Here is a 27,524-nt window from a genome sequence, read left to right as displayed (position 1 = left end):
GTGTATGACCTTTTTAGTGTATTGATGAATGTGGTTTGCTAATATTTTGTTGAGGATTTTAGCATCTATGTTCAGCAGCAATGTTGACATGATGTTTTCTTTCTTCGTTATGTCTTTATTTGGTTTTGGAATTAGGATGATTTTGGCTTTATAAAAAGAGTTTGGGAGTCCTCTATCTTCTTGGAGTTTTTAGAATGATCTGTGGGGGATGGGGGTTAGTTCTCCCTTAAGTGATCTGTAAAATTCTCCTGTGAAACCACCTGGTCCAGAGTTTTTGTTTGTCAGAAGCTTTTTGATTACTGCTTCAATTTCATGAGCTATTATTGGTCTGTTCAGGCTTTCTGTTTCTTCTTTACTCAGTTTTGGAAGATTATATTTTTCTAGAAATTTGTCCATTTCACCTAGGTTTTCAAATTTCTTGACATATAGTTCTTCATAGTAATTTCTTACAATGTTTTATATTTCTCTGGTATCAGTTGTAATCTCTCCTTTTTCATTTCTGATTGTGCTTATTTGGTCCTCTCTCTTTTTCTCTTGATAAGCCTGCTTAAAGGCTTGTTGGTTTTTTTTATCTTTTCAAAGAACCAGTTCCTAGATTTATTGATCCTTAGAATTATGCTTTTAGTTTCCACATCATTTAATTCTGCTCTGATCTTGGATATTTCCTTCCTTCTACTTGCTCTAGGATGCCTTTGTTTTTGTTCCTTCAAGTTCTTGTAGGGGTAGGGTTAGGTTGTTTATTTGAAATGTTTCTATCTTTTTTTAGGTAGGCCTTTATCACTATGAACTTCACACTTAGGACTGCCTTCACTGTGTCTGATAACTTTTGGATTGTTGTGAGTTTATTTTGATTTGTTTCCAGAATTTTTTATTTCTTCCCTAATCTCATTCTTGACCCATTAATTCTTTAATAACATACTATTCAATCTTCATGAGATTAAGCATTTGAGGTTTTTTTCCTTGAGGTTGGTTTCTAGTTTCAGTCCCTTGTGGTTGGAGAAAATGCTTGATATCATTTCAATATTCTTGAATTTTTTGAGGCTTGTTTTTTTTCTGATTATACCTTTTAAAAATTTTATTTTAATTGTTATTGAAGTACAGTTTTATGTCTTTTACTCCCATCCCAGCCCACCCCCAGCCCTCCTCACGTCCCTTCCATTTCTAACCCCCGTTCTAGTTTTTGTCCATGTGTCCTTTATACTTGTTCCTGTAGACTCTTTTCCTTTTCCCCTTCAATTCTCTCTCCTCTCCCCTCTGTTCACTATCAACCTGTTCTCTCTTTCAGTGTCTTTGGTTATATTTTGCTTGTTTCTTTGTTTTGTTGTTTAGGTTCCTGTTAAAGGTGAGATCATATGGTATTTGTCTTTCACCACCTGGTGAAAGACAAATAATTCTCTCTCTCTCTCTCTCTCTCTCTCTCTCTCTCTATATATATATATATATATATATATATATATATATATATATATATATAAAGGACAATTATAAAGTACACATGGAAAAAAACAAGGAGGGGCAGAAGCAGGGGAGGGAGTTGGGGATGGTTGGGGTGAGTGACAGTGGTGGGGGTTAAATGCAGACAATGTACTTGAACATCAACAAAATACTTTTTAAAAATACCCATACTACCGAAAGGTATTTATAGATTCAATGCAATCCTTATCAAGTACCAATGACACACACACACACACACACACACACACACACACACATATATATATATATATATATATATATATATAGAGAGAGAGAGAGAGAGAGAGAGAGAGAGAGAGAACTTTTCATCCCAAAGAAGCAAAATACACATTCTTTTAAAATACACATGGAACATTTTCAAAGATAAATCACATGATAGGACACAAAACAAGCCTCAACAAATTCAATAAAATTGAAATCATATCAAACATTTTCTTTAACCACAAGGGACTAAAACTAGAAACCAATATCAAGGAAAAAACTCAAAAAAACATCAACTTAATGGAGACTGAATAACATGTTATAAACAATGAATCAGTTAAGAATGAGATCAAGGATAAATCAAAAGTTTCTGGAAACAAATGGAAATGAACACAAAATGGTCCAGTACCTATGAAAACAGCAAAGGCAATCCTGAGAGGGAAGTTAATAGCAATACAAGCCTAAATAAGAAAAGATAGAAACATTTCAAATGAATAACTTACATCTACAGGAACTGGAGCAACACCAACAAACAAAGCCCAGAGTGAATAGAATGTAGGAAATAATCAAGCTCAGAGAAGACTTAAACTGAATAGGAACTGAAAGAACAATTCCAAGGATAAATAAATTCAAGAGTTAAATAAAAAAAAGATAAACAAAATAGACAAATTTTAACCAGACTCAATGAGAAAAAAAGGAAAGACCCAAATAAATAGTCAGAAATAAAAAAGGTGAAATTACAACCAATTACACACACATAAAAAAAAGATTGTAAGGAATTACTATGAACAAACATACCAAGAAATTTGAAAACCTGGGTGAAATGGACAAATTTCTGTAAACATTTAATCTTCCAAAAGTGATTTGAGAATAAGCCAAAAGCTTGAACAGATGGATAACAGCTAGTGAAATTGAAGTAGTAATAAAAAAAAATCCCAGCACACCAAAGCCCTGGGCCAGGCTGTTGTTTCACAGGAGAATTTCACCATTTAAGGAAGAGCTAACCTCTATTCTTCTCAAGCTCTTCAAAAACACTTAAGAAGAAGGAAGGCTCTCAAGTTCTTTCCATAAGGGCAGTATCATCCTAATTCCAAAGCCAGATAAAAACACAAAACAAAAAGATAACTACAGGTCAATAACACTGATTAACATAGTTTTTAAAATCCTTGATGAAACATTGACAAATCAAATCCAGAAACACATTAAAAAGTTTATACACCATGATTAAGTGAGATTCATCCTGGGGATGCAAGAATGGTACAATATTGGCAAAGGAATAAACATAATACATCATATACATAAAAGGAAAGACAAAAATCACATGATCATATCAATAGATAATAAAAAAGCATTTGATAAGGTACAGCATCCATTTATGATAAACTCAACACAGTGGTAGTAGAGGGAGCATACCACACCATAATAAAGTAAGTATATAATAAACTTACAGACTACATAATACTAAAAGGGCAGATATTGAAAACTTTCCCCCTTAGACCAGGAACAAGACAAGAAAGTCAGTTTTACAACTTCTAATCAAGACTATCCCCTTATGATCATGAAAAGACAAGGGTGTCTCTTTTACCACTTCAAATAAACATAGTATTGGAAGTCCCAGCCACAACAATAAGAAAAGAAAAAGAAATCAAAGGCATCCCAACTAGAAAGGAAGAAGTAAAACTCATTGTTCACAGATGGCATGATGATATATACAAAAATGTCTATAGGCTCTACAAAAAATACTACTTGACCTAGTAAGTGAACTTGGCAAAACATCAGTTTACAAGATCAATATTCAGTAATTTAAAGCATTTTTATACACCAACAATAAAATATCATGAGCAAAAATAATGAAAAATTCCTATTTACTATAGCAACAAGAAAAATGAATTACCTAGGAATAAACCTAAGCAAGGAGGTGAAAGACCTCTATTCAGAAAACTACACAACCCTGAAGAAAGAAATTTAAAAAGGCACAAATAAGTGGAAGCATATACTGTATTCATGCACTTGAAGAATTAACATCATTAAAATGTGGTGGGAGGGGATAATGGGGGGTAGCGGGGATGGGTTTTCAGGAACAATTATAAAGAACACATGGAAAAAAACAAGGAGGGGCGGAAGCAGGAGAGGGAGTTGGGGATGGTTGGGGCGAGTGGCAGTGGTGGGGGTTAAATGAAGACAATGTACTTGAACATCAACAAAATCCTTTTTTAAAATACCCATACTACTGAAAGCTATCTATAGGTTCAATGCAATCCTTATCAAAGTACCAATAACATATTTCACAAATATAGGACAAATATTTCAAAAATTCATATGGAACCATAAACAACCCCTAAGAGCCTCAGCAATTTTGAGAAAGAAAAACAAAGTAGGAGGGATCACAATACCTGATATCAAACTACATTACAAGGCCACTGTAATCAAAATCGTCTGGAACTGGCATTAGAACAGACTCATAGACCAATGAAACAAAATAGATAGCCCAGAAATCAGCCAAGGTCTCTATGGAGAATTAATATTTGGTAAAAGAGGTAGGAGCATAAAATGGAGTGAAAATAGCTTCTCCAATTAATGGTGTTGGGAGATCTGGACAGGTACATGCAAAAAAGAATGGTACTAGACCACCATATTACACCATATAAACAATAAATTCAAATTGACTAAAGACTTAAATATAAACCATGACAATATGAAAGTCCCAGAGGAGAACATAGGTAATAAAATTTCAGATACCCCATGCAGCAATATTTTCACCAATATGTACACTATAGCAAGAGATGCAAAGGGAAGAATAAACAAATGGGACTACATCAAATTGAAAAAGCTTGGTCAAGGCAAAGAAAACTTCAGCAAAATGAGGAGGGAATCAACTGTATGGGAAAATATATTTGCCAATGATACCTTGGACAAGGGTTTTATCTCCAAAAAATCCCACACCAGAAAAGAAACAATCCATTAAAAATTAGCAAAGGACTTGCACAGACACCTCTCCAAGAATAACATATAGTGAGCACATAGACATATGAATGAATGCTCAACATCCCTAGCAATCAGAGCAATGTAAATTAAACACACAATGAGATACCCCTTCACACCAGTCAGATAAGCCATCGTAAGCAATTTAAACAGTAAGTACTGGAGAGTTTGTGTACAAAAGGAATCCTAGTACACTCTTGGTTTGAATGCAGTGTGGGGCAGCCTCTGTGGAAAACAGAACAGAATTTCCTGAGAAACTAAACATGGAACTGCCTTTTGACCCAACAATTCCAGTACTGTGATTGTACTCTAAGGATCCTGCAACATCAATGAAAAAGAACGTGTGAACCCCAATGTTCATAGCTACATTATTTACAATAGCCAGTGTTGGTAACAGCTTAAGTGCCCATCAGTAAATGAGTGGATCAAAATACTGTGGTATGTTTACACAATGGAATACTATGCAGTAGAAAAAAATAAAAGAAGTGACTCCTACCCTTCGAGACAGCATGGTCAGACTAGGGAGTAATATGCTAAGTGACAAAAGCCAGAGAGTGAAAGATAAATACCATATGATCTCACCAGAATTTCAACCTAATCAATGAAACAAGCTAGCAAAGTAGAACCAGAAACTTGGAAATAAAGAACTAACAGTGACCAAAGGAGAAGGGTTAGGGGATAATGGGGAAATAAGGGGAGAGGTTAAGTCAAGTAACATCTATAAAGGACCCATGGAAAAGGACAACTTGAGGGAGGATTGAATGTTGGAGAGGTGGCATGGGCAGGTCAGTGGAGAACAATGGAGGTAAAATGGGCACAACTGTAATTGAACAACAATAAAAATTTGAAAAAATATTAATAAACTACAAAAAATAAATAAAATATAAAAGTGGGCAAAAGACCTGAATAGATATTTTTCTTGATAGAACATACAGAGGGCCAACAGAAAATGCTTAACATCCCTAATCATCAAAGTAATACAAATTAAAACCACAAAGTAATATCACCTCACGCCTGTCAGAAAATACATCAACAAACAGCATAGATGGCAAAAATGTTCAGAAAAGATTACCCTCATGAATTTTTGATGAGATCCCAAAGTAGTACATCCACTGTGGAAAACAGTATGGAGTTTCTTCACAAAATTAAAAGTGAAGCTACTATTTGATACTGTAACTCCATTTCTGGGAATATATCTGAAGAAACCCAAAACAGTGATTCAAAGAACATATGCACCCTTATGTTCATTGCAGTGTTATTTATAATAGCCTAGATGTGGAAACATCCTAAGTCCCCAAGGGTAGATGAATTGGAAAAAAAAACAGCAGTGGTGCATTTGCACAATGGAATGCTACTGAGTCATAAAAATGAGGGAAATATTACCTTTGAGAGAACATGGATGGACATGAAGTGCATTATGCTAAGTGAAATAAACCAGTCAGAGAAAGACAAATACCATGTGATCTCACTTATATTTTGAATCTAATGTAAAAAACAAACTGACAAACAAGAGTAACAGAGGCATGAGTATGTAGACTAGAGTAATAATTATTAGCAGAAATGGTGGCTGTAAGTCTGGTGAGAGAAAGTGAAAGGATTAAGCAAATAATATATAAGTAACATGTATATAGTCTGTCCAGAAAAAAGTCCACCCATCACTAATATAACAAGAACAGTTTGCAGACATTGATGTTACCTGACAGCCAAGGAGAATGGACTGGAATCTGTATGCATGAGCAATGCAGTGGATGACTCCACTAGCCAGTGGGAGCAGTAGGTGCTGTTGATTAAACTTGTGTACTGTGTAGCCACCATATTCAAAACAACTGAGAGTAGAGCAAGGAATTTGCAAAAAATTTTGCATTAAGCTTGAACATTCCTCCGCAGAAACTATTTGAATGATTCAGGAGACCACAGCTATGGGCAACTGGTGAGTGCCAGCTTCATCACAACAATGTGACTTCTCACACATTACATCTTGTGCAAAGAGTTTTGGCAAAACATCAATACACTCAGGTGACTCAACCCTTCTCCAGACCAGATTTGGCATCCTGTGACTTCTGGCTTTTCCCAAAACTAAAATGATCTTTGAGGGGGAAGCATTTCAAACTATTGATGAGATTCAGGATCATGTGATAGGGCAACTGATGGCAATTGGGATAACTGTGAATTCCTAAGGTGCCTATTTTGAAGGGGACTGAGGCATCATTGTTCTATATATAATATTTCTTGAATCTTGTATCTTATTGAATAAACATCTCTATTTTTCATACTACATGATCAGATACCTTCTGGCCAAACTTCATATATATAACATAAATGTAGATAACAGTGTTGTGATAGAGGGGAAGAAAGTGGTGAGGGTGAGTGGAGGTAAGCAAAAGGGGTGGAGATGGGAATGGAAAGGGACTTCACTTAGGGCATGTGAGTGGCACATGACATAGTCTGCAGATGATGATTTGTTGAATTGTACATTTGCTACCTGTTTAATTTTGTTAAAAAATGTTACCTTAGTAAATTCAATTTTTAAAATGGAATAAAAATAAAGAAAAATATGCAATAATAGAGGACTTCAATAACCCATCAATGGCTAGATTATCCAGATAGAAGTGATCTAAAACAAGCAAGGAAACAGTGGACTTGAATTATACTTTAGATCTAATGGACCTGAAGATATTTATAGAATAGTATATCCAACAGCAGCAAAATACACATTCTTTTCAAGCACACATGGGGCATTCTCCAGAACAGACATATGATGGCTAACAAAACTATCCTCAGGTAATTTAAAAAGATTGAAATTATACCAAGTATCTTTTCTGACCAAAAAAGTATGAAACTAAAGAAGGGCTACAAAATTCACAAATATTTTGATATTAATAACACACTCCTAAACAATCAATGATTCAAAGAAGAAATTAAAAGGAAAATAACAAAAACAGAAATTAATAACTGAGACTACAATAAACCAAAAAGCCTTTGCACAGCCAAAGAAAGAAAAAAAATTAAAAGTCCATCAATGAGATGGTATGCAAATCCTATATCTAACAAGGGGTCAATATACAAAATACACAAAGAATACATGCACCTTATTAGCAAAAGATACCTAATTTGAAAATGTACTAATGAAATGAATGGACATTTTTCCAAAGAAGATATGCAAACATCTTACATATCCAGGAAAAAGTGCTCAACATCAGCTTTCATGAGGAAAATTCAAATCAAAACCACAATATTTCACTTCACACCTGTTAGAGTGACCATCATTTAAAAAACAAGTGATTGTAAGTGTTGGCTAAGATGTGGAGAAAGGAAACCCTTCTGAACTGTTGTTAGAAATGTAAATTTATAGACCCAATGAGGAAAACCTAAGTATAGAAGTTTCTCAAAAACTTAAAAATAGTACTATAATATGATCCAGCAATTCCATTTCTGGGTACTAGCCAAAGGAAATGAAAAAATATCAAAAACATATCTTCACTCTCATGTTCACTGTGGTATTATTCACAATAGCTAAGATGTGGATACTTAAGTGTCCATCAATGTATGAATGATAAAGATGTAGTATTCATACAATGGAATGTTTTTTACCCATGAGAAAGAAGGAACTCCTGCCACTTGTGACAATGTGGATGAACTTTGAGAGCATTATGCTAAGTGAAATCAGTTAGGCAGAGACAAATACTATATGATCATATTTATATATGGAATCTAAAGAAGCTGAACTCAGAAACAACAGAATCATGGTTACCAGGGGCAGAGGGTGGAGGTATAAACTTGTTCAAGGGGTACCAACTTCCAGTTATTAAATAATAAGTTCTGGGGATTTACAGTACAGCTGATGATTATGGTTAATAGTATACTTAAAAACTACTGAGAGAGTAGATATTAAGGTTGTCACCACAAAAAAGGGAAACTGTGTGTGGCATAATGAATGTATTAACTGATTCTATATTGTAGCAATAATCATTTGCAATATATAAACATATAAAATCAACACATTATGCACCTTAATGTTACACTATGTTATATGTCAATTATATCTCAATAAAGTTGTGGAAAAAAGAGTTATTTGCAGACTTAATGTCTAGATGTGCATTTCTTAAACACAAAGATGTATTGTCATGTAACTAAACACAATTTAACATTCAGGAGTTTTATCATTCATCTAATATACAGTTTACAAGGATTTGCCAATTGCTCCAATAGTGTTTTTTAATATGAAAAGCACTCGATTAATTTTTATCTTTTCATGACTTTGACATATTTTAAAAGTATATATCTTCCATTTTGAGGTACATTTCTCACATCTGATTTCTCAGCTATTACTTTCTGTTTAGGTCTAGGTTATGCCTTTTTAACAGAACATCACATAAATGGTGTTGTGAATACATTCACTTATTTGTTTGTTGTCTTTGTTATTGCTTCTTTTTTTAAGATTTTATTTATTTATTTTTAGAGAGGGAAGGGAAGGAGAAAGAGAGAGAGAGAGAAACATCAATGTGCGGTTGCTGGGGGCCATGGCCTGCAACCCAGGCATGTGCCTTGACTGGGAATCAAACCTGCGATGCTTTGGTTCGCAGCCCACACTCAATCCACTGAGCTACACCAGCCAGGGCTGTTATTGCTTCTTATTGCCCACCTAACAGGGCCTTGGGGGTTGTAATAAGTTAATACCTTTGAAAATTCTTTAAGAGCCATAAAATATTTTACTTCCATAAACAAAACAATTAGTAAAACTCAAGAAATGCATAAACAAAAGTGCCTGGTTATTTTTCAATGTAAATGCCACAATTATAGAGGAAGATATTTGAAATTAATGCTCTCCAATTTTAGAGAAAAAAGAATCATTATTGTCAAAACTGCACTGTATACAACAGGTAAAAAAATGGAATAAAATTTAGCAAATCACCCAAGTATTTTGAAGTATCTTAGGTGATAGAGCATGCATAATCTAAATTATATAGGGGGGTAGTGAAAATGGGAAATTTATTAAGTTTTAAATCTGACCTGCTAAACACCCCCTGGCAGATCAATCAAATTGCAGCCATACAAAATGGAACCTCTGGTAAGGTATTCACATCATTAGAATTATGGCACTAAAGAAAAAGCTTCATCAGTTCTGATGGAGGAAAGATAGAAAACCTAAACAATCTAACCCTACATGTACAAGAACTGGAGGAACGACAACAAACAAAGCCCAGAGCAAATATAAAGAAAGAAATAAACCATATCAGAGCAGAATTAAATGATATTAAGACTAAAAGAACATTTCTAAGGATCAATAAATCCAGAATCTGATTCTTTGCAAAGATAAACAAAATCAACAAGACTTTAAGAAGACTCATCAAGAAAAAAAAGAAAGTGGACCCAAATAACCAAAATCAGCAATGAAAGAACAGAAATTACAACTGATACCACAGAAATATAAAGGAACGTAAGAAATTATTATGAAGAACTACATGCCAAGAAATTTGAAAACCTAGGTGAAATGGATAAATTTCTAGAAAAATGCAGTCTTCTAAAACTGAATGAAGAAGAAGCAGAAAGCCTGAACAGACTGAAAACAGCTGATGAAATTGAAGCAGTCATCAAAAACTCCCATCACAGAAAAATCCTGGACTGGAGAATTCATAAGATAATTTTACAAAACATTAAAGTAAGAGCTAAACCCTATACTTCTCAGACTATTCCCCCCAAAAAAAATCAAGAAAAGGGAAGACTCCCAAACTCTTTTAATGAGGCCATCATCATCCTAATCCCCAAATTAGACAAAGACACAAGAAAGAAACAAAACTACAAGACAACATTGATGATGAACATGGCTGCTAAAATCCTTAACAGAGTACTGGCAAAACACATCCAGCAATATATTAAAAAGATCACATACCATGATCAAGAGGGATTCATCCACAGGATGCAAGGATGGTACAATATTTGCAAATCATTAAACATAATACATCACATAAACAAAAGGAAAGACAAAAATAACATCATCACATCAATAGTAAATAATATTTGATAAAGTGCAGCACCATTTATGATAAAAAAACACTCAGGAAAGTGGGAATAGAGGGAGCATTCCTCAGCATAATAAAGGCCATGTATGTGAAACCTATTCCAACTTTATACTCAATGGGCAAAAACTAAAAGCTTTCCCACAAAGATCAGGAACAAGACAAGGATGTCCACTTTCACCATTTCTATTCAACATAGTATTGGATGTTCTGGCCACAGTGATCAGACAAGAAAAAGAAATAAAAAGTTTTCTACTTTGAAAGAAGGAAGCAAACTCTCATTGTTTGCTGATGACAGGATAGTGAATACAGAACACCCTCTGGACTCCACCAAAGAACTACTCAACCTAATAAGTGAATTTGGCAAAACAGTGGGATACAAAGTCAATATTCAGAATTCAAAAGCATTTTTGTACACCAACAAGGAAATATCAGAAACAGAAATCAGGAAAACATACCATTGGCTGTAGCAAAAACAAAAATAAAATACCTAGGAATAAACCTAACCAAAGAGATAGAAGAAGTGTACTCAGAACACTACACAACACTGATGAAAGAAATTAAGAAAAGCACAAATATGTGGAAGTATATATCATGTTCATGGATTGGAAGAATTAACATCATCAAAATGTCCATACTACTAAAAACAATTTATATATTCAATGCAATCCCTATTAAAATACCAGTAACATATTTCACAGATATAGAACAAACATTTCAAAAATATATATGGAACCACAAATGACCCCAAATAACCACCACAATTCTGAGAAAGAACAAAGTCAGAGGGATCACAATACCAGACTTCAAAATATATTACAAGGCCACAGTAATCAAAACAGTCTGGTACCGGCAAAGAACAGACACATAGACCAATGGAAAAGAATAGAGAGCCCAGAAATAAAATCAAGTTTCTATGGTCAATTAATACTTGACAAAGGGTGCAGAAGCATAAAATGGAGTCGAAATAACCTGTTCAACATATGGACAGTAACCAGAGGTGTGTGGGGAGGAAAATAAAGGGGAAGAGAAGGAAAATTATGAGAAATAAACACTTATAAAGGACCCATGGACGAAGTCCAAGGCAGGGAGGATTGAGTGTGGGAGGCGGGGGTGGTCTGGTGGGGGAAAGTGACAGTGGCAGTATGGAGACAATTGCATTTGAACATTAATAAAAATGAATAAAAAGAATAAAAATAAAAATAAATATGTAATCTTTATAATAAGAAATGAAAATAAAATACCAAAAGTAGTGTGTTTTTGGAATGTGAATGAAATGAAAGAAGAAAATCAAAATGCAATATGAAAGGGAACATAAAAAATCAAACAATAAAAACAACCAAAGAAGTAAAAAAAACTAACGAGAAAGAAGAGAAGTAACAAACAAAAAACTATGCAAGTTCTGAAGGTTATTAAAGTGAAATTTGTCTCAGCTGTTGGTGTTTGCCTTCTGATTTCTTTCTGGATCTGTCTCTGGATTTCACACAGCTCCAATCTTATGGTCTTACTCTTGAAAAAAAAAATAGCCTCCTAGTGACTATAAACCTGCCAAGTGGCTTTTGCAGGTCTTCCCAGATCTTGCAGACGAAGGGTGGCTGAGCTGTTTTTATTCCTTTACCATGGCTCAGCAACATGGGACTCTGTCTGGGCTACAGTAATCACAGGTACCAGGTTTCCAGTCCATGCCCTCAGAACACTTTATGACCTGCTCAGTCCACTCAGTGCATATGAATCAGGCCAGAGCAGATAATCCACATTTTGCAACCCTTTGATCCCTCTGTGAGGTGCACTGAGTGAGACCAAATTGCACCCCCTCTTCTCTCTTTGTTGGCCTGGGTTCTGCACACATGAAGTGCCTTCAGGGCAGCTCAGTTCCCCCATTGAAAGAAGTCTATCTGGGCACTGCTACCTCTCTGAGCCCTTGCTGCCTCCCTTTGATCAGTCCATGAGGTGCCCTAAGTGGGAGTAAATCACACCCTATTCCTCCCTTTTTGCTGGCCCACTTGCTGTGTACCTGAGCACCCTGTGTGTGAAAGGTCTCTCTGTGGGTGCTAATCTCTGTGCTTTCAAGGTCCTTGCACAGTGGCTGAGGTCTTTTGAGAGAATTTCCCTTTGGTGTAGACTGCCATTTCTAACAGGAACCTGGCTTTCTACAGAGCACAACTCTCTCATCAGTCCACATTCTGAGTCCCCTTGAGTCTCAGCACATTTCATTCCCTATCTCCAGATGTCACCTGGATCCCTCATATCTCTGGTAGGTCCCAGGTGATGATTGCTGTCCCAGCTGGTGACTGCTACACCAGACTGTGACCACCATCCCAGCCAGTGCCACCAGCAGTGTGTCTATTACTGCCTCTTTATCTGCCCCCAGCAACTTTAAAAATCCAGGTCTCTCCAGGCACAGGTCTGTGATTTCTACACTCTGGGAGGAGAGGGAGCAGCTAAGGTGCAATCATTGACCCAGCTCTTCTCCAGTGCTCCTGCTGCAGCCCTAGTCTCCAGTGAAGAACCCAGGAACTTTCACATGGGCCTGCAAAATCTCCTTACCATCCATTTTTAAGTGTCCTCTGCATCCTTTGCCTTCTGAACTTCATATCAGTTTGGATCCTGTAGGTTGTTCACTTTGTTCTTTGGAAGATCAGCTAGGTGTCCCAGTTGGTTGCAGGAGCAAGTGGGTTCAGCTCCTACCTTCCTTGCTGCCATATTCCCAACCCTTAAAATCTTTTTTAAAAGGGCTTTTCAAATTACAAATTTGAGACTTTGAAACCATAGTAGAATTTTTTTCATTTTGTAAATGAGAATGTTTATGACAATTACTGTTTCATTATTTAAAATGTATTAACTGCCTGTAAGATTCATATCATCAAAGATTTATGAGAAGTAAAGTTGACATCCTTGAGCTCAGCTCAAAATTGTGCTATGCCTTTAACCATTTTTGTAAAATCGAATTTTAACACAATTGTTAAGTGTTTTGACCTTTAACTATCCACTTCCCTATCTCTCCAAAGTCCCAGATCCTTGAAACTTCTACCTGTTGACTCTTTGCTAAAGACCATGCCTTTACCCTTCTGTTCCTACCTCCACTTCCCCCATCCATTTTTCACAAGCCATGAAATATATCTCTTATATAATTACCTCTCACACAAAAACTTAGCAACCTCACCGTGCAAACCTAATCCATTCCCACCCGGTTAATAATATCCTGAGACATTGACATACCACCAATGCCAGAGCAGCCAGTGCTGTGGTTCTGTGTGTAATTTTTATACTCATAGGCAAGTAAGTATTGGACATATGGCCATAATTCAATGTGCCAATAAGAGTGCCTCCCCAAGTACACAAATTGAGAATGTTTATAACATTTTGCTGGTGTTGGTGAAAATACCAATCAAGAAATGACTCTTATGCCTTTGTGAATATTTATATAATAAGGCCTAATGTTATCTTCAATGATGATAATGACTGGGCTGCACTTTTCAGGGCTACTGTAAGGGAGATGACACCTAATAGTTCTGGGGACTGGGAAAATTAACTTCTTTTTAAATTTTTTAAATTTTTTAATTGTTCAATTACAGTTGTCCCATTTCCCCCCATTACTCTCCCCTGCCCTACCCAACCCCCACCTCCCACATTCAATCCTTCCCCCTACAATTGTCTTAGTCCATAGATCCTGTATACACATTTCTTGACTTGATCCTGGAAAAGCAGGGCCTTAGGTCTCTGTTTATTAATATTTATCTGTGAACAAGAAGAAGTTCAGGTAATGATTTCACATCTATAAAACACTTCTGGATAACTTGTGCAGGTCTTTGTTTATTAACAATTTTTTGTGAACTATATGAAGTTGAGATAGTGATTTCACAACCACAAAACACTTCTGCATAACTTATCCAGATAAATATGAAATTTGTCTCAAGAGACATATGAACCACTAAACTATTCATAAGGACTCACTAAAGAATTTGTCTTTCAAGGTTTTTCCTTCTTAAGAATGGTTATATTTATATTTTGAAACCTAACCCTTCTGAACCCTTTTCTTATACTTAGGCATGCTCAAGCCCACACCTGTTGCTATGTAATAATTCTGCATTGAGAACATTTTAAAAAATATATTTATAGTTTTTTTTTAAATATATCAAGGGTTTAGTTTTGGATGTTCACCATATTTTAATCTTCTTGATGTAAGGGATATCACTTATTTACAAGATTTTCAGTAAGGCAGCCCATGAGGAAAGTTATTAAAAAAGAACAAAAAAGCTAAAGCAAAAGGAGCTCACATCTTAGGGCCAGCTTGTAGAATTATCTTACACTTTGAGAAGTCTCACCAGTGCAAAGAACCCCAGTGTGACATCTTGGTCACATCTATCATGAGCTGTGTTCAAAACTGTCATGTTCATAACAGAAATTCTACTTTAGCAATGCAAGCAACTTGTGCTCAAAAGAACACATAAAAAATACACAATGGTACACAGAGGACACTCTCCTGAATCAAATTTATATTCTTTTACAAGTAGACTGCATTTTTTTGTTGTGCTAAGAGGGCATCTTAACCACCTGTCTTTTACTTTTCAGTTGCATCTCAGAGAGGGTTATCTGATATAAGAAGGAAAACATTTTTATTTTATAAATAGCAAAAGCATTACAATACATTTTGTCTAAAAAGGAATATTAATGAGCCAAATGAACCTAAATTTTGGTAAAGTGCCAGCCAAAATATATTCATTATTATCAGTCTGAGTCAGTCATGTGGTATTTTAAAGTTAAGAACAGCTTGAGGCTGTCACTAAATTTGGATTATTGAAGATGTCTTCATACTCAGGGTCTGTATTTCCAGGGAATAAGCAAGATAAATTTCCCTACTCTGTGTAAAAGAAAGATTTAAAATTACCTGGAAGAAAGCCTACCTGTGTGTGCTATTTCAGCTGCAAATACCTCCCCCTCCCTATACCACTACAGCTGCCTCCATGGGTCAAAAGCATGGTACTACCATGTCTAGAGGTGAATTGCCTGGGCTTGAATATTGAATATCACCAGGGGACTATGACATTTAGCAAATCACTTAACTTTCATTTCCCTTAGTATCATTATTTATAAGCATATAATAATAAAGATCTTGGGACTTTATAAGGGTCACCTCAGTGTACAGATAAATACATATTAGCTATTAATAGAAATGCCCAAAATATTTTCTCTGAGCCTCTGTTATGCAACAGACTAATCACAATACTTGATTTCAGTCCATAGTGTGCATATCATAATCACCTCAACACATTGTAATGTCTATGTTGAAAGCATCTTTAAATTCATCCAGCACAGTGCCTAAAATAATGCTTTTTGTAAATCAAAAGAAGGATTCTCCTTTGTACAATGTGTTGAAAAATATACAGGATTCAGACCAAGATAGAAAAGTAGGTGGAAGCTGAATCTATCTCCTCCCATGAGCATATAAAAATTATAAATAAATTATAGAACAATCAACCTGGATAACCATTTAAAAACTAGCTGAACAAAAATCTTATAAGTGAGGATATATATATAGAAGCCATATTGGGACTGGTAGGAAGGGCTAAGACATGAAACAGGCTGGCCTTTCATACACATGCAGCAGTTGAGAAATCTGGAGGGATATCTCAGCTACAAAGCAACCCCTTCCCCAAAAGAGCAATGGGTCACAGTTTCACACTGGGTTCCCAAGCCTAGAGTACCAGTGCTGAGAAGAAGGACCCACATAACATGGATGGAAAAATTAGAGAAGATTCTATCTGTCCAGATGTTATAAAAGTCTGCTAAAAATACAGCCTCTTAAAGGAGTCATACACAAACTCTCACAGGCTCAGCAGAGAAATGGTGGTTCAGGTAGTGCCAAAGTAATACAGGGAGAGACTGAGTTGTAGATTCAAGGAGAGGGCTGGAAGGACAATAGCCAACATCCCTGTGTTAAATCCCTTTACTGCATTGACCAAGGATGTCATATATCCTGGACAACTGTAATAGCATAATCAATAAAATATATTTTTAAAAAGAAAGAAATGAACTGAAAACAAGAAGTAAAAAAGACAAAATCACAAATATTTGGAGATTAAAAAACATACTACTAACAAATGACTGGGTCAAAGAACAAATAAAAATTGACTGGGTCAAAAGATATGTAGACACAAATAAGAATGACAGTACACATATTAAGACTTCTGAGATTCAATGTCTCTGGTTATAGTTTGCTTGCTTGTTTTGTTTATTAGGTTCCAATTATAGGTGAGATTATATGGTATTTGTCTTTGACCATCTGGCTTATTTCACATATCATAATGTTCTCCAGTTCCATCCATGCTATCACAAAGGGTAGAAGTTCCTTCTTTGTTTCTGCTGCATAGTATTCCATTGTGTAAATGTACCATAGTTTTTTGATCCATTCATTTACTGATGGGCATTTGGGTTTCTCCTAGCACTTGCTATTGTAAATTGTGTTGCTGTGAACATTGGGGTGCAGAGGTTCTTTTGAACTGGTGTTTCAAGGTTTTTAGGGTATAATCCCAGCAATGGAATTGTCAGGTCAAATTAACAGTAACCAGAGGGGATGTAGGATTGGATATGTGGGGGAAAAGGGGAAAGGTTTTCAGGAACAACTATAAGGGACATGTGGACAAAACCAAAGGGAGGTAGGATCAAGGGTGGTAAGTGGGTTGAGGGGTATGTTAGAGGTGTTGGGGGTGAATGGAGAAAACTGTACTTGAAAACAGTAAGAAAAATGTAAAAAAAATTCTGGGATGCAGTTAAAGTAGTAATAACAGGGAAGTTCATATTATTATAGGCCTATCCTGAGTAAACATATTAGTATTACATCTTAAAGAACTATAAAAGAACAAAAGAAACCTAAAATCAGTAAAAAAGAAATAATAATTAGAGCTGAATTGAATGAAATAGAGAATAAAAACTATACAAAGATAATAAAACATAGGATTCATTCTTTGAAAATATTAACATAATTGACCAACCCTTGACTAGACCCACTAAGGAAAAAAGAGAAAAAACTCATATAAACAAAATAAAAAATTAAAGAACAGTAACAATGACATTATAAATATACAAAGTTCATAGTAGAATACAGGGTCTGGCTGAAGTAATGCCTGTGTGAGTGTGGTTGGTAGGGTAATAATTGTTAGGGTGTTTGGTGATGTGGGCAGTGAAATAATTCACAAACAGAAGAGAGTGAAGAGAGTAAAGGTTTTATTTTTACTTTCCCAAGGGTGGTAACAAGCTAGTTGTGAAGATATGCACCAGCACCAGTACTGAGGGGTTACGGCTTTGATTTTTTTATTGGGTTATGGGGTTGTAGAGTATGATGTTTCAGTTAGGCTGCAAATTGTTTCAATGTTATCTTTTGGTGCAGAGTCCAGTGGTCATTGTTGCTTGGTATGTCCTGTTTTACAAGTTCCTGGAACCTCTGCACCTTCAAAGTGCTTCCAGTAATTTTCTATTTCTGAGAGTAATCGTGCATAAATCTAGGGTCAGTCATGTTTTGTGGGGTACAGCAAGCTCTGGGAAACAGGTCCAAAAAATGGCCTTTGTCACATTAATAATATGGGTGTAATAATTTATAATTTCAATTTGAATATTTCACTTAAAACGTCATATGTGGTGGACTCTAGCCAGTAGAGTCCACCTGTTGTGACTGAAGACGAGGATAAATGCACAGGCTACAGGAAACCTGTGGAGAAAAGGGGGATGGCACAGCCACTCTCTCAAGAGGAGTGACTTGACCCTTGCTTAGACAAGCTTTTATTGTTTTTCTTGGATTTTACATCAAAGAAGGGTTTATTATTTATTACATAAAATATAGTTGTCTACATTTTAGGTACAATCAAGGAAAGGAAAATAACATATGAAAAAGGGAAAGGTAGAGAGCTGATTAGCTCTGTCCTTGAGGAAATTCACACAGGCTTTGGAAATTACCTTGATGATAGACAATACACATTTGTTGTTTTAGACCAGGGTGATCGAGTTTTATCAAGAGCAAGCCATAACAGTCTGCATACATTTTCTAGGCCTTTTTCCCATGGGAAAACTTGGTTTGAAGGTCTGGCTTCTGCCCACCACCTCGCTTTTGTAGGTTTTCCATACAAAGATGAGTCACATTTGCCAGACCAAAACAAACTAGTCCCCTACAGTCATATGGTATACTTGAGTGTGATATTGTTACATTACAGAATTACATGCTTATGATTTTGTAATAAAAGCTTTTGCATTAAAAAAAAGGGGGTGTTATCTGTGCTGGACCTTGTGCTATGAAAGACTGTATGGCACCAAATTCAATAATATAGAATGAATGAGCCAGTTCCTAGAAATAGATAACTTTCTTAGTCAGAATCATGAAGAATTTAAAAATCTAAATACACAAATCAACAGTAAGGAAATTGAAACAATGACCAAAACCTCCCGGGTCAGATGGCTTCACTAGTGAATTCTATCAAATATTCAAAGAAGATCTGATATCCTTCTAAAACTCTTCCAAATAATTGAAGAGGTAATACTTCCTAACAGATTTTATGAAGCCAACATAACCCTGATATCAAAAAACATGCCAATGATAACACCCCCCACATGTACACATACCAAAAAATGCAGACCAACATCTTTGATGAATACAAATGCTGAACAACAACAACAACAACAACAAACTAGCAAATCAAATACAATACATTAAAAACATAATAGTTTATGATCAATTGAGATTCATTTCAGGTGCAAAGGATAGTTCAGCACATGAAAATCTATCAATTTAATGAATCACATTTAAAATAATAAACATTATATTATCATAGGTGCAGATGCAGAGGTAGTATTTGATAAAATAAAAAGCCTGTTTATGATTAAAACACTCAATAAAATAGGTATAGAAGAAAAATACCTCCACATAATAAAGGTGATATATGAGAAAGACAAGGATGTCCACTCTCTCAACTCTTATAAAACATAATTCTGAAAGTACTAGCCAGAGCAATTAGGCAATAGAAAGAAATAGAAAAGTATTGGAATTGGAAATAAAGAAGTAAAAATTTTACATTTTGAAAATGACATGATTCTATATAGAGAAAACATTGAAACTTCAATAGAAAACTACTATAAACATTACAGAAATATGGTAAAGTTAGAGATTACAAAATTAATGTACAAAAATCCACTGCATTCTGATAAAATGACAATAAAATTTCAGAAAAGTTTAAAATTTCTTTTGCAATTGCAACAAAAAGAATAAAATACTTGAGAGTAATCTTAACAATGGATGTGAAGGACCCATATTAGAACTACTGGAGGGAAAGATGGCGGCTTTAATATAGGCAGCGTGTTTCTCGGCTTCTGTGAAGAGGAGGGAAACTCGCGGATTGGTGGAGAAACAGAGCAAGTGGCCTAGGTTACTGAATCATTTCTGAAAACAGGACATCAAAAATTATTGTGATCATTGAAAAACTAGATGGTAAGGAGACTGCTTCAGGACAAAAGGGACCCAGGCATCAGCTCAGGGACCAGGGGGATTGCAGTCCCCAGGCCCAGTGCTCCCGGGTCTGCCTCAGGACTCCCAGGAGAGGAGAATCGCTGCTCCCTCCCCCAAATACGGGGGTTGAGCAACAGCAGGGGAGAGCTTGTTGCTTGAAGGCACAGAGAGGCCAGTTGGACTGGGGGAAAAATCACCCAGGGACTGTGAACACCCACCCAGAGCCCTGGGAGAAGTGAGTGCCTCCAGCCGGCACGACCAGGGGTGGCCTGAAAGTGCGCCCGCACCCCTAGCCTGGTAGGAGTGTGGATCAGTGGAAAACCCAGACATTGCAGCCCCAATCCTGGAAAGGGTGGGGGCGTTCTCTGGTTTCTGGAGCCTGCGGTGCTGAACTGTGGAAAGTGCACGTCCCATCAGGAATCCTGATTCTCACGCTGTGAACCCGGAAGGGACGAGGTGCTTAGGGCATTCCTAGAGCCCGAAACTCAAAAATTTGGTGGGTGGGTGCGCCCTTTTACAATTCCCAGAGAGGGTACAGTGAATCCCAAAACATCGAGGGTGCCTCCTGAGATCATTGAGCTGGAAACCTGCAGGGACCCCGGAGCCTGGAAGAACGGGGCAGTGAGTTCCGGAGAGCAAGTGTGCTCGGGAGCGCTCAGCCCAGGGTCCTGTAGGGGAAAGTCAGATTGGCCCTGGCGATAGTACCAGAGAGACTTACCGAGATTTGGCTGGGAAGAGTGATAAGCATTTCAAAGGTCCCTCAGCCAGCTGAAGCCAGCAAGATCAGAAAAACTGGTGTGGCCAGTTAGAAACCAACAAGAGGGTTTTTGTTTTGTTTTGTTTTAGTTTGTTTTGTTTTGTTTTGTTTTTGTGGCTGTTGGTTCATTGATATTATCTTGTTTTAAGTGACATTTTATTTTTCGATTCTTATTATTTTTATATCTCGAAATCCCTTATGTTTCTCTTCCATTCATCCTGGTATTATTCCTTCCACTCCAAATTTATCTCTCCTGCACTCCATCTTCTGCTTTTCTTTTCTTTTTTTTGATCTTGCAAGTTACTGTAAATTTGTATTATCTTTTTCTCCTTTTGTGACATTTTTTATTTTAATAGTATTTTGGTATTCTTTTTCTTTCTGTATAATCTTCTTTGCTTGGCTGGCTATACTGTCATTTGATAGGTTCCCCCTGGTATCTCAGTCACAGTGTGTTGATAATTTACTTTCCTTCATCTGTGTTCCATTAATACACCTCTCAAGGTTCTATACTCTTTATTCTTGTTATTTGGATCTCATTGATTCTGCCACAAGACTGTTGCTTTACTATTACTGTTAATAAGACCTAGTTCACACAATTGTAAATACTACTCAATACCTCTACCTGATCTCAGCCCACTTTGCAATTTCCTGAACTATACTATTGTGGAGGTTGTCCTATTCTTTTACACACTACTACTATTTACTAAACTTTTTCCAACCCTACCATAGAATCTGACCTCCCACAGCCTCATAGCTTTCTAGATCCAACTAACAATCCTTTTGTCCCCAATAAGAGTCTTACCTTCTTTCCATCCTTTCTAAAACGTGGATAGTGGGGTGGAAGATCACGGTTAACATTATAAGGAGCCAAAGGATAACCCATCTCTTCTCTACTGGCAGCTAATGTAAATATAATAGAATACTGTCTTGCTGTCTTAAACCATTTTGCCTTACTCCTCCAGCTGATCACAAAAAAAGAGTAGGGGGAAGTTGTGAACACCAGGATACACGAAGGAGACTGCACCACTGAATCTCACAAGTATTCTACCACAGAAGTTAACACCATAATCACAGGGAACCAGAACAGATCAATTTAAGAAACAGAGGCTAACAAGAAGAAACCCAAAAACAATGAGAAATCAAAGAAACAACCGCCAATTGAAGGGAAAGGAGGAAGCCTCAGGAAAAATGCTAAATGAAATAGAGGCAACTCAACTATCAGATAGTGAGTTCAAAACAATGATTACCAGGAAGTTCAACGAACTCACAATGAGCTATCAGAAACTAGAGGGAAGCTACAACAATCTCACTGCAAACTATACAAACATGAAAAAGGAAATAGAAATTCTCAACAAGGGCCAAGAGGAAATGAAGAATACAATTTCTGAAGTGAAGAACACAGTAGAAGGAATGAAAAGCAGGATTGATGAAACAGAAGATCAGATTAGCGAGCTAGAGGGCAAAGTACAAAAGAACACCCAGAAAGAGCAAGAAAAGGAAAAGAGACTCAGAAAGAATAAAGAGGGATTAAGAGAAATGCAAGAAAATATGAAACGTAATAATATCGGTAATAGGGATACCAGAAGGAGAAGAAGAAGACCAAGGGATTGAAAACTTATTTGAAAAAGTAATGAAGGAAAACTTCCCTATTTTGATGAGAGAAAAAAGTCACACAAATCCAGGAAACAAAGAGAGTCCCAGTCAAGAGGAAACCAAAGAGGCTCACCTCAAGACACATCGTAATTAAAATGGCAAAATTTCAAAACAAAGAGAGAATCTTAAAGGCAGCAAAGGAGAAACAAGAAGTAACATACAAGGGAGCCCCAATAAGGTTAACGGCTGACTTCTCAATGGAAATACTTCAAGCCAGAAGAGAATGGCAAGAAATACTCCAAGTAATGAGAACCAGAGGTCTGCAACCAAGGCTACTTTATCCAGCAATGGTATCAATCAAGATAGAAGGCCAAATAAGAAGCTTCCCAGACAAAAGAAGTCTAAAAGAATACATCTCCACCAAACCAGCTCTGCAAGAGATTCTAAAGGTACTGCTTTGAGGAAGGGAAGGAAAAGAGAGAGAGAGAGAGAGACAAAAAGACGTACATAAAGGCAATGAATAAGTACCTATCAATAATAACCTTAAATGTAAATGGATTAAATGCTCCAATCAAAAGACATAGAATAGCTGAATGGATAAGAAAAAATGACTCACATATATCCTGTCTACAAGAGAACCACCTCAAAATAAAAGACCTGCACAGGCTGAAAGTGAAGGGCTGGAAACAAATTTTCCAAGCAAATGGACAGGAAAAAAAAAAGCTAGGGTAGCAATACTCATATCAGACAAAACAGACTTCCAAAAAAGGTCCATAAAGAGAGACCCAGAACGTCACTTCTTAATACTCCAGGGAAGAATCCACCAAGAAGACATAAATATTGTAAATATATATGCACCCAAGATAGGAGCACCCAAATACATAAAGGAAATCTTAGAGGACTTCAAGAAAGATATGGACAGCAAAACAATTATAGTGGGAGATTTTAGCACCCCACTATCAAAAATGGATGGATCTTCTAAACAAAATATCAACAAAGATATTGTGGCATTGAACAATACCCTTCATGAAATGGACTTTACTGATATATACAGAGCCCTCCATCCCAAAGAAGCTAAAGATACAATCTTCTCAAATGTACACGGAACATTTTCAAAGATTGACCACATGATAGGACACAAAACAAGCCTCAACAATTTCAAGAAAATTGAAATAATACCAAGCATTTTCCTGGACCACAAGGGACTGAAACTAGAAACCAATGCCAAGGAATAAAACCCAAAACACTCAAAATCATGGGGATTAAATAGCATGGTATTAAACAATGAATGGATTAAGAATGATATTAGGGAAGATATCAAAATTTTCTGGAAACAAATAAAAATGAACTCACAAGAACCCAAAACTTATGGGACACAACCAAGGCAGTCCTGAGAGGGAAGTTCATAGTGATACAGGCCCACCTGAAAAATTAGAAACATTCCAAAAAAACAACCTAACACTATGTCTACAAAAACTCAAGGAACAACAACAAAAACAGCCCAGAGCAAGGAGAAGGAAGGAAATGACGAAGATCAGAGCAAAATTAAATGATATAGAGACTAAAAGCACAATTCCAAGCATCAATGAATCCAAGAGCTGGTTCTTTGAAAAGATAAACAAAATGGACAAGCTTTTAAGCAGACTCATCAAGAAAAAAGGAGAGAGGACCAAATAAGCACAATCAGAAATGAAAGAGGAGAGATTACAACAGATACTACAGAAATACAAAGGATTGTGAGAAATTACTATGAGGAACTGTATGCCAAGAAATTTGACAACCTAGGTGACATGGACGAATTTCTAAAAAAAAAAAATAATCTTCCAAAACTTAATGAAAAAGAAGCAGAAAGCCTGAACAGATCAATAACAACAAAAGAAATTAAAGTAGTAATCAAAAAACTCTCAACACACAAAAGCCCTGGGCCAGATGGTTTCACAGGAGAATTCTACAAAGCATTTAAGGACGAGCTAACCCCTATCCTTTCAACTATTCCAAAAAGTCCAAAAAGATGGGAAACTCCCAAACTCTTTTAATGAGGCCACCAATATCCTAATTCCAAAACCCAATAAAGACACAAAAAGAAAGAAAACTTCAGGCCAATATCACTGATGAACACTGACGCTAAAATCCTCAACACAATACTGGCAAACTGCATCCAACAATACATTAAAAAGATCATACACCATGACCAAGTGGGATTCATTCCAGGGATGCAAGGGTGGTACAATATTCACAAATCAGTAAATGTAATACATCACATAAACAAAAGCAAAGACAAAAACCACATGATCATATCAATAGATGCAGAAAAAGCATTTGATAAGGTACAGCACCCATTCATGATAAAAACACTCAGCAAAGTGGGAATAGAGGGAGCATTCCTCAACATAATAAAGACCATATATGAGAGGCCTAGGCCAACATCATACTCAATGGGCAAAAATTAAAATCTTTTCCACTAAGATCAGGAACAAGACAAGGCTGTCCACTTTCACCACTTCTATTCAATGTAGTATTCAAATTTTTAGCCACAGAATCAGACAAGAAAAAGAAATAAAAGGCATCCAAAATGGAAAGGAGGAAACAAAACTGTCACTGTTTGCAGATGACATGACAGTGTATACAGAAAATTATATAGACTCCACCAAAAAATTGCTTGACCTAATAAATGAATTTGGCAAAACTGGGGGATACAAAGTCAATATCCAGAAATCAAAGGCATTTCTGTACACCAACAATGATACAACAGAAGCAGAGATCAAGGAAAAAATCCCATTTGAAACAGCAAAAAGTAAAATGAAATATTTAGGCATAAACCTAACCAAAGAGGTAAAAGACCTCTATTCAGAAAACTACATAACACTGAGGAAAGAAATCAAGGAAGACACAAACAAATGAAAACATATACCGTGTTCATGGATTGAAAGAATTAATATCATTAAAATGTCCATACTACCCAAAGCAATATACACATTCAATGCAATACCTATTAAGGTACCAATGGCATATTTCACAGACATAGAAAAAACACTTCAAAAATTTATATGGAATCATAAATGACTACAAATAGCTGCTGCAATTTTGAGAAATAAGAGTAAAGTAGGAGGGATCACAATATCTGACAATAAACTATACTACAAGGCCACTGTAATCAAAACAGCCTGGTACTGGCAGAAAAACAGGCACATAGACCAAAGGAACAGAACAGAGAGCCCAGAAATAAACCCAAGTCCCTGTGGTCAATTAATATTTGACAAAGGAGGCAGCAACATAAAATGGAGTAAAAATAGCTTCTTCAACAAATGGTGTTGGGAGAACTGGACAGCCACGTTAAAAAAAATGAAACTTGAGCACCAACTTACACCTTATACAAAAATAAATTCAAGGTGGATAAAAGACTTAAATATAAAATGTGACACCATTAAAGTCCTAGAGGAGAATGAAGGTAGGAAAATGTCAGATATTTCATGCAGAAACCTTTTTACTTACTAGAGCAAGTGACATAAAGGCAAGAATAAACAAATGAGACCTCATCAAAATTAAAAGCTTCTCCACAGCTAAAGAAAATAGTATTAACATAAAGAAAGAACCAACTGTATGGGAAAACATATTTGCCAATGATACCTCAGACAAGGGTTTAATCTCCAAAATATATAAAGAACTTACACGACTGCACTCTAAGAAGACAAGGAATCAAATTAAGAAATGGGCAAAGGACTTGAACATACACTTCTCCAAGAAGGACATACAGAAAATCCAAAGACACTTGAAACAATGTTCAATAGCGCTAGCTATCAGAGAGATGCAAATTAAAAGCACAATGAGATACAACTTCCCACCAGTCAGAATGGCCATCATAAACAAAGCAACAAACAACAAGTGTTGGAGAGGTTGTGGAGAAAAGGGGTCCCTAGTGCAGTGTTGGTGGGACTACAGACTGGTACAGCCAGTATGGAAAGCAGTATAGAACTTCCTCAGAAAACTAAAAATGGATCTGCCTTTTGACCCAGCAATTCCACTGCTGAGATTTTATCCTAAGAATACTTAAACACCAATCCAAAAGAACCTATTCATCCCAATGTTCATAGCAGCACAATTTACAATGGCTAGGTTCTCGAAGCAACCAAGATGCCCATCAGTAAATGAATGGATCAAAAAACTATGGTACATTTACACCATGGAATTCTATGCAGCAGAAAGAAAGAAGGAGCTCCTACCCTTTGGTGCAGCTTGGATGCAACTGGAAAACATTATGCTAAGCGAAACAAGCCAGGCAGTGAAAGACAAATACCATATAATCTCACCTTTAACAGGAACCTACACAACAAAACAAAGAAACAAGCAAAATATAACCAATGACACTGAAATAGAGGACAGGCTGACAGTGACCACAGGGGAGAGAAGAGGGAATTTCAGAGGACATTGGGAAGGGTTCACGAGAACAAACTTAAAGGACACATGGACAAAAACTAAGGGGAGGGTGGTAATGGGGGGGAAGTGGGGAGGGGTGGGAGGGGTGGCTGGATTGGGAGTAAAAGGGAGAAAACTGTACTTGAACAATGATTAAAATAAAATTTAAAAAAGAAATACTATAAAACATTATTTAAAAAAACTGGAAAAGACACAATGAAATGAAGAGATCTCTGTGTTCATGGTTTGGAACAATCAACAGTTAAAGTGCCCATATTACTGAAAATAATGTACAAATTTATTTGTATAAAACCACGAAAGACTCCAAAATGTTAAAGCAATCCTGAGAAAAATAAATAAAGCTAGAGGTACCACATTATCTGACTAAAATTTATAATACAGAGTACTGATAATCAAAGCAGCAGGGTACTAAGCACAAGAACAGACACACAGACCAATGAAACAAAATTGAGAACCCAGAAATAAACCCAGATCCCCATGGGAAAATAATTTTTGATAAATGAACCAAAAACTCTCAATGGAAAAAAGGAAGTCTTTTCAATAACGGTTTTGAAAAATGAAAAGCCTCATACAA

Source organism: Phyllostomus hastatus, unplaced genomic scaffold (assembly GCF_019186645.2).
Source record: "Phyllostomus hastatus isolate PE091 unplaced genomic scaffold, TTU_PhHast_1.1 phas_scaffold_39, whole genome shotgun sequence".
NCBI lineage: Eukaryota > Metazoa > Chordata > Mammalia > Chiroptera > Phyllostomidae > Phyllostomus > Phyllostomus hastatus.
Note: the sequence above shows the minus strand (reverse complement) of the source record.